The sequence below is a fragment of the Salvelinus fontinalis genome, chromosome 1, assembly GCF_029448725.1.
Source record: "Salvelinus fontinalis isolate EN_2023a chromosome 1, ASM2944872v1, whole genome shotgun sequence".
In the NCBI taxonomy this organism is placed as follows: Eukaryota; Metazoa; Chordata; class Actinopteri; order Salmoniformes; family Salmonidae; genus Salvelinus; species Salvelinus fontinalis.
The window spans coordinates 31842154-31848153 of NC_074665.1; the positions used below are offsets into that span (position 1 = coordinate 31842154).

The 6000-nt window shown below is 41.2% G+C and overlaps 1 protein-coding gene across 1 annotated transcript in view; it reads left to right on the plus strand.

The window, feature by feature from the left end:
* LOC129853134 (gamma-aminobutyric acid receptor subunit pi-like) overlaps window positions 1–6000 on the plus strand; it is a 59826-nt gene that overhangs the window by 31198 nt on the left and 22628 nt on the right. The window lies entirely within an intron of this gene.

A 6000-nucleotide genomic window follows, 5' to 3' on the forward strand; every position in this document is an offset into this window, starting at 1 on the left:
ATGGTCTTGAATGGGGAATCTAATTCCCACTCCCACCCCATGTGTACATACTACAGTACATGTATCCCATTCCTCTTGCTGCAGAGTGGGACCGGGATGCTGTGCCATGTGCCACAGGGATTGTTCTTCCCAGAGGAGACGGAAGAAGGGGCGAGTGGGATTGCCTTGAAAAGATGGAGAGAGTGTTTTTAATGGGAGTGTGCTGCTGTGGAACGGGAGGGATGGGAAGAGGGAGAGGGGCCGTGGAGAGCGTTACTCAGTTCTCTGCAGGGGCTGTGGTGGGCTGAATTAATCTGTTATGAAATGCGTGAGCGTTGCCTCAGCTGACGCAGGCCTCATCTCTGTGTGAACAGCAGAGGTGGGAGGAAAGGGGATGGGACACCAGGGGGCACAGAAACAAGATCTGAAAAGGCAGATTCCCCACTGCACTGCATCACCATCCACGTATCCCCCACCCCTTCTCTACACCCACGCATCTAACATCAAACCACCATTAGCTACACCAGCCACAAGGCTATATGTCCCACTGTGGCACTAGTCGTTGAGAACCACTTCACTGGCCTCAGGTGTGATTTGGTATTTCAAATAAAAAAGTAATTATCTGTAAACAACAGGTGTAGACTAACAGTGAAATTCTTTCTTTCAGTCCATTCCCAACAATGCAGAAATTATCATAAAAAAATAAACAAAAAGAATACTAGAAAAATAATGTGACATGAGGAATAAATACACAATGAGAAATGATAGCTTGCCGATATACATGGGGTACCAGTACTGAGTCGATGTACAGGGGTATGAGGACATTGAGGTAGATATGTACATATACAGTAGGTAGGGGTAAAGGATAGATAATAGACAGTAGCAACAGCATATGTGGTGAGTGTTTTAGTGTGTGTGCAGTGTTGGAAAAACTATCCAATTGTCATACTTGACTAAAAGAAAAGATACCTTGATAGAATGACTCATGTAAAGGTTAGTCGCCCAGTAAAGTACTACTTTAGTAAAAGTCTAAAGCATTTGGTTTTGAACATACTTAGGTATCAAAAGTAAATGTAATTGCTAAAATATACTGAAGTATCAAAAGTATAAAGCACACATTTAAAATTCCTTATATTAAGCATACCAGACAGCACCATTTTAAATGCATTTTTAATTTACGGATAGCCAGGGGCACACTCCAACATTCATACACAATTTACAAACAAAGCAATTGTGTTTAGTGAGTCCACCAGGTCAGAGGCAGTAGAGATGAGCAGGGATGTTCTCTTGATATGTGAATTGGACCATTTTCCTGTCCTGATAAGCATTCAAAATAAAAAAATTTAGGAATGTGGTGAGGTAAGATTAAAAGTTGTCCAACATATAAATAGTAAAGTATAGATACCCTGAAAAATGACTTAAGTAGTACCTTAAAATATGTTTACTTCAGTACTTTACCCCAATGTAAGTGTGTGTGTGTACAGTATGTGTTGGAGTGTCAGTGTAAGTGTGTGTGAGTAGAGTCTAGTGGGTGTGCATAGAGTAAAAAAGAGTTCAAAAAGGGTAAATGCAGATAGTCCAGGTAGCTGTCATGCCCTCTTCGCGACTGTGTTGATGTGTTTGGACCATGATAGGTCTTTAGCGATGTGGACATCGAGGTGGCCCGCCAGGAAGTCCAGGATCCAGTTGCAGAGGGAGGTGTTCAGTACCAGGGACCTTAGCTTAGTGATGAGCTTGGAGGGCACTATGGTGTTGAATGCTGAGCTGTAGTCTTTGAACAGCATTCTCACGTACACTACCGTTCAAAATGCCGGGGTCACTTAGAAATGTCCTTCTTTTTGAAAGATAAGCACATTTTTTGTCCATTAAAATAACATCAAATTGATCCAAAATAGAGTGTCGACACTGTTAATGTTGTAAATGACTATTATAGCTGGAAATGGCTGATTGTTTGCTGCCTCCATTCTGGATGCACTGTTTCAGTTTCAATGATTCCATATTTTGGACAAAAACCGAAGAATAAGGCTGGGAATGTCAATACAATCAAACTAGCAAGGGCAACGGTCACAAGTCAGTCATAACGTGGCTAATATGCTAGCATATCTATTAATGTAGAAAACTAAAAACACAGAGCCTAACATTCCCTAGCTAGCTAGCTAGCTGCACAGAATAACTGATGAATTTATGAATGCGCAAGACTCGCTGAATATGACCGAAGTCAGTAAACGTAGGCAAAAAAAGTTATAGTTAGTCACGAACCCTCTATATAACATGTAAACAGCCTAACCAGCACTGCTAGAGCGAGTAAAATGGTCAGTGAGATGTTCTCTAATTTGTGTCTTGAATTAGCTAGCTACTGTAGCAAGCTACCCAACTTTAACTTTCGCTTGGGTTCTTGGTTGGGGCCACGCATGCATTCGTAGGCAAGCTGCAGAAGGATAAGCAGGCTATTTGTTTATCTCATCATTTATCAGTGCAATTGACCATATCTACGGTGCATTCGGAAAGTATTCAGACCCCTTCACAAGTTACAGCCTTATTCTAACATGGATTTAAAAAAAATACTAAACTATCTTCACACAATACCCCATGATCACAAAGCGATCTAAAAACAAAGGTTTTTTGCAAATAAATTAAATAAAAATGTAATACCTTAATTAAATAAGTATTCAGACCCTTTGCTAAGAGACTCGAAATTGATGAAACCAAGCGTCACGTGACGTCTGGTGGTAAGCAGGCACTGCTCATCACCTGGCCAATACCATTCCTACGGTGAAGCATGGTGGTGGCAGTATCATGCTGTGGCTATTTTGTTCAGCAGCAGGGACTGAGAGACTAGTCAGGATCGAGGGAAAGATGAACAGAGCCAAGTACAGAGAGATGCTTCAAGACAACCTGCTCTAGAGCACTCAGGACCTCAGACTGGAGCGAAGGTTCACCTTCCAACAGGACAACAACCCTAAGCACACAGCCAAGACAACGCCAGAGTTGCTTTGGGACAAGTCTCTGAATATCCTTGAGTGGCCCAGCCAGAGCCCGGACTTGAACCCGATTGAACATCTCTGAAAATAGTTGGGCAACGACGCTCCCCATCCAACCTGACAGATTTTGTGAGGATCTGCAGAGAAGAATGGGAGAAACTCCCCAAATATAGGTGTGCCAAGCTTGTAGCATCATACCCAAGAAGACTCAAGTCTGTAATCGCTGCCAAAGGTGCTTCAAGAAAACACTGAGTAAAGGGTCTGAATACTTATGTAAATGTGATATATCAGTTTTACGTTTTTATATACTTGCAAAAATGTATAAAAATAGATGGATTAGTGCATTTGGAAAATATTCTGTACAGCACTTTGAGATATCAGCTGATGTACGAAGGGCTATATAAATCCACATTTTCCACATGTTGTTACAGCCTTATTCTAAAATGTATTAAATTGTTTTTTCCCTCATCACACCATCAATAAAGGTTCCCCATGCATCATCATCTCTCTCTCTCTCTCTCTCTCTCTCTCTCTCTCTCTCTCTCTCTCTCTCTCTCTCTCTCACTCTCACTCTTCCTCTCTCTCACTCTTCCTCTCTCTCTCTCACTCTTCCTCTCTCTCTCTCTTCCTCTCTCTCTCTCACTCTTCCTCTCTCTCTCACTATTCTCTCTCTCTCTCTCTCTCTCTCTCTCTCTCTCTCTCTCTCTCTCTCTCTCTCTCTCTCTCTCTCTCTCTCTCTCTCTCTCACTCTCACTCTCACTCTTCCTCTCTCTCACTCTTCCTCTCTCTCTCTCACTCTTCCTCTCTCTCTCTCTTCCTCTCTCTCTCTCACTCTTCCTCTCTCTCTCTCTCTCACTATTCCTCTCTCTCTCTCTCTCTCTCTCTCTCTCTCTCTCTCTCTCTCTCTCTCTCTCTCTCTCTCTCTCTCTCTCTCTCTCTCTCTCTCTCTCTCTCTCTCTCTCTCTCTCTCTCTCTCTCTCTCTCTCTCTCTCTCTCTGAGGCATTCCATCCTCACTAAACACAGAGAAAGACAAGTAATGGGTTGTGACTGCTCACTCAAGGCCAATGAGTGGGCCAATTAGTACATTAGGAAGTGTTGTGTGGATCCATGGTGTCTATGTCCAAATATGTCCATTAAAATAATGTTGCCAGCACCATCTCTGCCGCTGTAGATCAAGCCCTCTGATTCAGATAGGGTCCAAGGCTCGTTTGTCATTTCTCTGGTGAGTTTGGATTTCTTAGCATGCATTTTTAAGCATGCAATGTGGTCAATGACACACTAGCCACAGTCAATACAAAAATAAACCTAATCTTTTGTACATTTTGAACGTGTTTTAACCCTTTAACTGGCACACCAAGTAAAAAAAATCTGAAAAATATGTTAATTTACCCTCAGTATAGGCTATAAATGAATACTTTCTATTTGCATGACTTAAAATGTTATAAATAATGCAGTGCAAACATCTCAACCAGGCTGCTGAGTTTCCTAATTAGGTAGGGTAAACAAACTTTTTAAATCATCAAAATAATTATACCAGAATTTACATTTTGTCTGCTTCAGTTACTTATAATGGAAGATAGGCCTAGTTAAATGAAGACTAATAGCAAATATGAATACAATTATTATATATACGAAATATGAATATTCAAATATATATAAATACAGTTTATATGCTTAGAATACCAGTAAAATGACATGCACTGAATAATATTGTAAAACATATTGAAGATAACAGGCATACAGTAAATAATAATATGGATATGAGGATTTTTGTATTTGCACAGACAAAATACATCCCATAACAATACAATACTTTTCAACATGTTACAACCTTGCAATTTCCCATTTTATTCACAATTTATACTGAAAATGTGTGATTTTTGAGGTTCAGTTTGCACACGTTCACATCCTGGTTTTCAGCCATCTTTGAATGTGTTCAAAAAATATAGGCGTCCGATAATGAAAACCACATGATCACAAAAGTCATATGTTTAATTTGATTTAAAATTGGTTGTCAAAATTAGCGGTGGTGGCAGTGTTTTGATGCGAGCTCCTAGATGCCAACCTCACCTACACTGGGAACTGTGTGTGTGTGTGTGTGTGTGTGTGTGTGTGTGTGTGTGTGTGTGTGTGTGTGTGTGTGTGTGTGTGTGTGTGTGTGTGTGTGTGTGCGTGTTTTTATGTCTGTGCATGTGGGCGCCTGTGTACGTGCGGGTCATTCGAGGTCACGCAGATTCATAATGGAGCGTTCCAGTGGCAGAGCTCTGTCACGAACAGGGCTTTTCTATCCCAGGGCTGGAGAGAAGCCTGCCAGTCATTCCTGGAAGGGTTTTGCAATAATCCAGTAAGTGAGACCACTCAGCATAGCAACAGTTTGCTGCTCACTGAATTCTGTAAGCGAATTTGACATGGTCAGGTAAAACAAGTCGTGGGGTTTTAGGAATTCATGTGAATTATCTGCACCTCTCTTGACCAATCATTTTTTTTAAGTCACTCTAAAGTCGTTCTTGTTTAAAGGGTTTCCCGTATGAAGTCGAATCCATCTGGATTCAGCATGTGTCTTTCCATTGGTAGAAATGGGAAAGGGATTTTGAATACCATAAGCTAAAGCACCTTAAAGAAGTCATGTGCTAGAGTCTTGTAGAGCTGGTACAGATCTCTGTTAACTCATAAATAGTCCAGGTCTCTTAGATAGCGTCAAATGCTACTGGCATTACAAGTCGTTGTCTGTCTGTATGCATTCATCAAGTTTCTATGTGAACTTCTGGAACTGTGACAGTGTTGAAAAGTCTACTTCAAAATAGTGAGGAATGCTCTCTGGAGTCATTGGTAAAAGCCTTTCACCTGGCTTGAACAGAGAATGATCCCCCCTGCTCTGAACCTATGATGAAGACACAAAACAGTAGGAGAAAATGTACCACTGCACACGTTTCTTTCCTAATTTGCCCTTTATCACGCACACTCTTTGCTGTAATGACTGAGAATGAGCTGCTGTTGACTGTGAGCATACAGTAGTAAGGACACGTACACGTCTACTAG